Source organism: Elephantulus edwardii, unplaced genomic scaffold (assembly GCF_000299155.1).
Source record: "Elephantulus edwardii isolate Elephantulus edwardi_28Jun2011 unplaced genomic scaffold, EleEdw1.0 scaffold00120, whole genome shotgun sequence".
Classification (NCBI taxonomy): Eukaryota; Metazoa; Chordata; class Mammalia; order Macroscelidea; family Macroscelididae; genus Elephantulus; species Elephantulus edwardii.
The window spans coordinates 5130069-5136597 of record NW_006399870.1 but is presented as its reverse complement, the minus strand read 5'-3'; the positions used below and the strand labels follow the sequence as shown (position 1 = coordinate 5136597).

Here is a 6529-nt window from a genome sequence, read left to right as displayed (position 1 = left end):
TTCTGTTTAGCTCTTTGATTTCTTGGTTTCTTCCTTTAGTTTTGGCTTCTCGGAGCTCTAATGCAATGGCACGCCCTTATTTGCTGAAACTGAAGAGGATCTGAAATATATGCTGCAGAAGGTTAAGGACTGCAGTCTTCAATATTAACTAAAGCTCAATATTAATTGGCAACAGCATGATAGATGGATAAGGGATTATGATTGTTAATAATTTCAGCTTATTTAGTTCTACAATCAACACTCCTGGCACCAGTAGTCAGAAAATCAAAAGACAAGTTATATTAGGTGAATCAGTTGTCAGGGACTTGTCCTGAGTGCTAAAGAGCAATGATGTCAGTCTGGAGACTAAGCTGTGCTTGATCCAGGCCATGGTCATTGAAATTACTTGCTAGGCATCAGAGAGTTGGACAATGACAAAAAAAATGACAGAATTGATGCCTTTGTGTTAGGTACTAGAGAAATGTATTGAACATACCGTGGATTGTCAAGAGAACAAACAGGTCTGTCCTTGGAGGCAAGGATTTTTAAACTCCATCTCACATACTTTGGGTACTTGGCCAGGAAAGACTAGTTCTTGAATAAGGACATCATATTTTGAAGGAGAGTACAGGAAAGGAAAACTCTAGATGAGATGGATTCATACACTAACTAGACTAATAAAGGTGGTTGTGTATGAGACAGTGAGATTGAGTCAGGATACCCATTTAGAGCTGCTGTAAATAGGGTCACTATGAGGAGTTGTCATCTTTTTTAAAAATTTTTATTTTATTATTTTTGTGTGCATGTACCATCAAATTAAATCTGACTGGTACAGGAGGAGATTGTCCCTCCTTCCCCGGCAGAGCACCTGGTGGATTCGAACCATTCGCCTCTGGGATTGTAGTTGCAGTTCCTTGCCACTAGGCCACCAGAGCTCCCAGGAGTTGTCGTCTTGAAAGCACATAACAACAATAATCTTTTTTTTATTATTTCAGAACCTATTGGGATTGACATATGTGTGTGAATTAATTTTTTTAAAGTTTATATTGTTTTGTGTACAAGAAGCATATATATATATTTACACATATACATATGTGTGTGTGTGTGTGTGTGTGTGTGTGTAAAACACGGTAACTAATGGTTAACTCCACAATGAGGGATTTATCTCTCACTTTTCTATAAATTGCTTGTCTGACAGATACTCCTTTAAATCTAAACATTCAGATTAAAACAGACTAGGAAGAAGGATTGTCCATCCACTTCTGAAATAGCAGGCCTCTGAAAACCCTATGTACAACAGAACACACATAGAGTAACAGCGAGGGCAACTGAGGTAGAACTTTCAAGTATAGAAATACAAAGGAAAAGGAACAGTTCTAATTGAATGTAGGAAAATTAAATATTGTTATGAAAGAAATGGAACACATAAATATTGACATACTAGGCATTGGGGAGATGAGATGGACCGGCATGGGGCATTTTGAGTCAGATGATCATACGATATATTACTCTGGAGATAAAAAGGCGAGAAAAAATGGGGTTGTTTCATAGTTAAAAAAGTAATTTCTGGAGATCCAAGATGGCGGCGGAGGCAGAGACAGAGACAGTGTGGTGAGCTGCAGGAACAGCGAACCACTTAAAGCAGGGCCATTATGGCCTTCCACAGACTTCGGCTTATTGATAATTGAACACTTAAACAGTTGATGACTGGCCCTCAGTGAAGATCGAAGCTCAACAACAGGAATTCAAGGATTCCCAAGGAGGAATGGGTGAGTCTCGTGGCTCCCAACCCCCCCCCCCCCCAGCCTGCGCAGTGCTGCATAGCCGCTGCAGCTCCATGAGGCTTCCACAGCCAGAATGAATGGAGTCCCTCACCCAGGATGGGTGCTGGGCACCGGCCCTCCTCAAGACTGGTACAGCGAAGCCACCACACTGCCGCAATGTGGACTTGTTCTGGAGAGAATTCTTGGAGCCAGGATGGTGGTTGTGGGGGAAGTGAGCACCCGCCGACCGCCCGCACAAGAGGGGCCGTGCACCTGCTGAACACCTGTGTGGAGGGGGCGCGCCCCCAATGGCTGCCCGCACTGGGGGGGACAAGCGCCTCCCGCCGGCCTCCCACGCTGGGGGGACACGCCCCGCTGGCTGCCTGCATAGGAGGTGGGGGATAGGATGCATGCCCACCATCTGCAGGTTTGGGTTTCCTTGGACAGGCCAAAGAAGAAGATTACCTATACAATGGATTGCTGAAAGTCACTGTGAGTCTGATGACCCTAACAGTGGCAGCATGCACAAGAGGACTGACACCCTAAATGCACCACATATTTTGTTCTGTTGAATGCTTCTGCCAAAAGATGGTTAGACCTGGCGGGAGTCTGTTCACAATTCTCAGGTTCCCTTTATCATATATAAAGGGGGTGAGCAGTGACACCTACTTAAAAAATATAGTATGACCACATATGGGGTGGGGGGTAAAAGTGGCAGTGCTGGAATTGGAAACACTATCCCTGACCACAGAGTCCTCAGTCAGGCGAGGGAACCAGACTGGGGTAGGGGAAATTGGAGGGGGAGTATATCAGCCAGCTCTTGGGGGGTGTTGCCCTGCTCAGGATGGGCTGCCCTCAGCCCCCAGCTCAGGGCAAGCTGTCGTGGCCCTCTGCCCAGGGTGGGCTGCCCTCGGTCCTTGGCTCAGGGTGAGCCGTCACGACCCTCAGGGTGAGTTCCTCAGTCCCCAGACTGTGCCATCTGACCCCTGGGTGGGGAAAAAAAAAAGAATGCCTAGTGTATCCAGAGAATGTTACCTAGGCCACCTTCTGCCACCCCAGTAAACCTGAAAGCAACACCCTCAAAGCCCTTCTATTTGTAACTCACAAGTTTGTTCTCTCTAGGTTTGCTCCCTTTCCCTGTTCAAATGTTGTCTTCATTATCTATGCACTCTTTTCCTATTCTTCCTTAACCCCACATGTATATATTATGTTGTATAAAATCAGTCACTACTGATCTATGCCTACTATTGTCCTGTTTTTTCAAGCAGAATTGTATCTTTCTTGTTTCTTCACACCATCTTACCTATCCACACCCTAAACTTGGCTATCCTAATGATTTCCTCCCTCCTGCATTTTTTTGCTTCTCTTTTGGACTTTTATACATATCTCACTAGTTAACTTTCTATTTTTTTAATAATAATAGCCTAATGCAATATTTGTCCTTATAAGATTTACTTCTCTCAGCATAATGTTCTCAAGACTCTCCCATGTTTATACAGTATTTTACAAAGTGGTTGCTCCTTAGTGATTGATGCATAGCATTCTATTGTGTAGTTGTACTACCATTTCTCAATCCATTAGTTTGTTGATAGACATTGGGACTGTTTTCCATTTTCTTTCTATTGTGAATAACTGTTATGAACGTAGGTGTATAAATCTGTTTGTGTCTCAATTCTATTTTTCTTGATAGGTATTCCTTCCAATGGAATAGCTGGATCATGTGGGATCTATGTTCAGCTTTTTTTCCCTTCTTTTTTTATTGTGAAAAACATGTATGGGGATACAAGAGGGTGAGGGTTGGGAGCAGAAGAGTGAGGATGGACAGGGATGAAATTACAGAGCTGCACAGTTTGGTGGATGGGGAAGTGGGAAAAGGAAATGAGAAAGGTCCAGTGGGGACCAGAAGAGACAGGGTAATGGCGAGCATAATCCAATAGTGATTATTTATTTATTTATTTATTTATTTATTTATTTATTTATTTATTCGTCTATTTTTAACAAAGAAATTGTCTTATTCATTTGTGGGTTTCTCATTTGGGAATGGAGCACAGACTCTCTGGCTTCTTCATGCTGAACAGGGGTGTTGATGTGAAGGGAGACAGGGAGCCCATTTTAACCCATTACTGGTAGTCCTGGGTTGATGATACATATCCTCTTGTTCAGTTAGAGAATATTTTCCTGACATTTTCTGCCCTCTGGACTGCAAAGTGTTTGCCAAGGTGAGTCCAGAGGCAATAACTGGCTGACCCCTCATGCTCCATCCTCCTTCACTTCCTTAGCTAGTAGTTATATTTCCCTTTTGTCTCTGAAACTGGGTTTAGAGTTTAGGTCTGGAGCAAAACTCAGTGTTAAGGTTACCTATAGGAAAAGGAGCAAACCTAGAGAGAACTTGTGAGTTACAAAGGGAAGAGCTTTGGAGGTGCTACTTATAGATGTACTGGGGAAGGAAGTGATGTAAAGTAGCTTAGATAAAATCCTTAGTATATTATAGGCAGTTCTTCCCAGTGACCTGAAAGCTCTCCCCAGGGGCAGGGCAGTTCTTCCTGTGGGGTGGGCAGCTCTCCCTAGGGGGCTGGAAGCCACACCCTGAGGGTCAGATGGCTCTTGCCAGAGGGCAGACATCTCTTCCCAGTGGTCAGACAGCTCCAGCCAGGGCCGTGATGGCACACCCCGGTGGCTGGATGGCTCTCTCCAGGGGCCAGGTGGCACACACCCCAACCAAAGCTGCCCCCCAACCCAGGTCTAGTCCCTGTGCCTCACTGAAGACCATGGCCAGGGACAACACCCTTGGTTCCAGTCCTACCACAATTGCCCCCCTCCCTCCACCAAATGTTCAGACTGCAACTTGAAGGAGGCATCACTACCATCCTCTTCTACAAATAGAGAAAGGGTTTGGGAGTGGTGAACAGACCCTTCATAGGTCTAAATAGTTCTTGGCAGCAGTAGTCAAAAAAATCAAAAGATGTAGTGCATTATTAAGGAGATCTATCATACCATCTCAGAACTGTTGTTGTTAAGTGTCATCGAGTCACAGACAACTCATAGCAACCCTATGAATGAAAGACCTGAATGCTTGTAAAACTTTCATTTCTCTAAGTTCATAGAGCTTCTGGAGGCAAGCTATTTCAGAAGTGGATGCCACTCCTTCTTCCAAGCTTATTTTAAGAGCTCTATTAAACACTCTCCACTATGGGTAAACATTATTTCATTTGTCACTTCAGTGTCACAGTGTTTAGCCTCACAGCACCCATGAGTTACCTCTGTACAATCAATTGGCATTTAGAAGAGAGTTTGACCAAAAACAATAAAAACCAGGCCTGAGGGCTGCAGATTAAAATCCCTGACCTTTGGTTTGATAGCATAGCTTTCTATCCACTAGGCCCACCAAGTTCCCTCTATGGCTCACAGCAATTATATGAACAACAGATGTAGTCCTTGCCCTATCTTATGCCATCCCCATAATCCAAGGCATACTCGAACCCATTGCTACAGACACTTTATCAATCCACTTTGTTGAGTATCTTCTTTTCTTCTCTGTCGTATCCAAGGAAATCTTCACTGACAGTGAGATGCTTTCCCATATCAAGTCCTTCACCTCCCTGCTCCATGGCACCACCACCTCTGCCTGCCCCCACCCCGATATCCACAGTCCCCTCCTGCACCAGGAGCCTGCTGCTATTGGCATCCACTGCTGCTGACCATGTGGGAGCTCTGTCATACCTGCTGTGGGGCCCAGCACCTGCTGCCCACTCCAGATTAGAGAACCTGTGGGTTCTCCACGGTTACTCCATGGGATTGCAGTTGCATGGAATCAGCAGCGGATAGAGGCAGAAGTGGGATTCACCCATGTTCTTTCAAGAATATTTATCCTCTTGATGTTGAGCCTCAGTCCATATTGATAACCAGCAGTCAACTGTTTGACTGTTTAGGTTTATATAAGTTGTGTGGCCTGTTTCAATGTGACTTGCCTGGCCTCCTACTCCGCACATCACACCTCTCACTGCCACCGTCTTGGTTCCAAGATTTTTATTTAGAATAGGTTTATTCTGCAGCAGTGTAAAGGCTCCTTCATACCTGCAGCAGTACCTGGGACCCATTGTCCATCCCAGGTGAGGGAATCACTGGGGTCTGGCTGGGGAGTCCCCATGGAGCTGCAGCAGAGGCATGGGCTTGGCATTGGCAGGCTGGAAGCAGTGAGACACACCCATTCTTTGTTTTTTTAATCTTAGTTCTCTTGATGTTGAACCTCGATCCATATTTAAGACCAGTAATCAACTGTTTAATTGTTCAATTATCGCTGTGATGAGGGCTGTGGAGGGCCATGGTGACCTGCTTCTATGTTGCTTGCTGCTCCTCCAGCTCCTTACACTACTTACACCATCTTGGTTTTTCTGCTCAGCTTTTTAAGGCCATGCCAAATTTTCTTCCAGAGTGGCTACAATCCCACCAGGAGTACATGAGAGTTCCAACTTCTCCACATCCTCTCCAACATTTATTGCTTACTGTTCTGTCAAACTCTGCTATAGCAACTGGTGTGAGATGGTGTCTCCTTGTTATTTTGATTTGCATCTCTCTTATTGCCAGTAATTTTGAACATTTATTAATGTACCAGAATGAACAAGTGTCTACCTTTGTGAAGAGTCTTCCATATTTTTTGTCCATTTTTTCAATTGGGTTATCAATCACTTTCTTGTGGAGGGTCTCTAATCTATAAATTTTCATATGAGACCATTGTCTGAGCTGCCATTGCCAAATGTTTTACCCAATCAATAGATTTTCTTTTTTTT

At 44.4% G+C, this 6529-nt stretch overlaps 1 pseudogene; it reads right to left on the bottom strand.

Moving 5' to 3' along the window:
• LOC102855241 overlaps positions 1-5889 on the bottom strand; it is a 145371-nt pseudogene extending 139482 nt beyond the window's left edge.
• Positions 5890-6529: the final 640 nt, after the last annotated feature.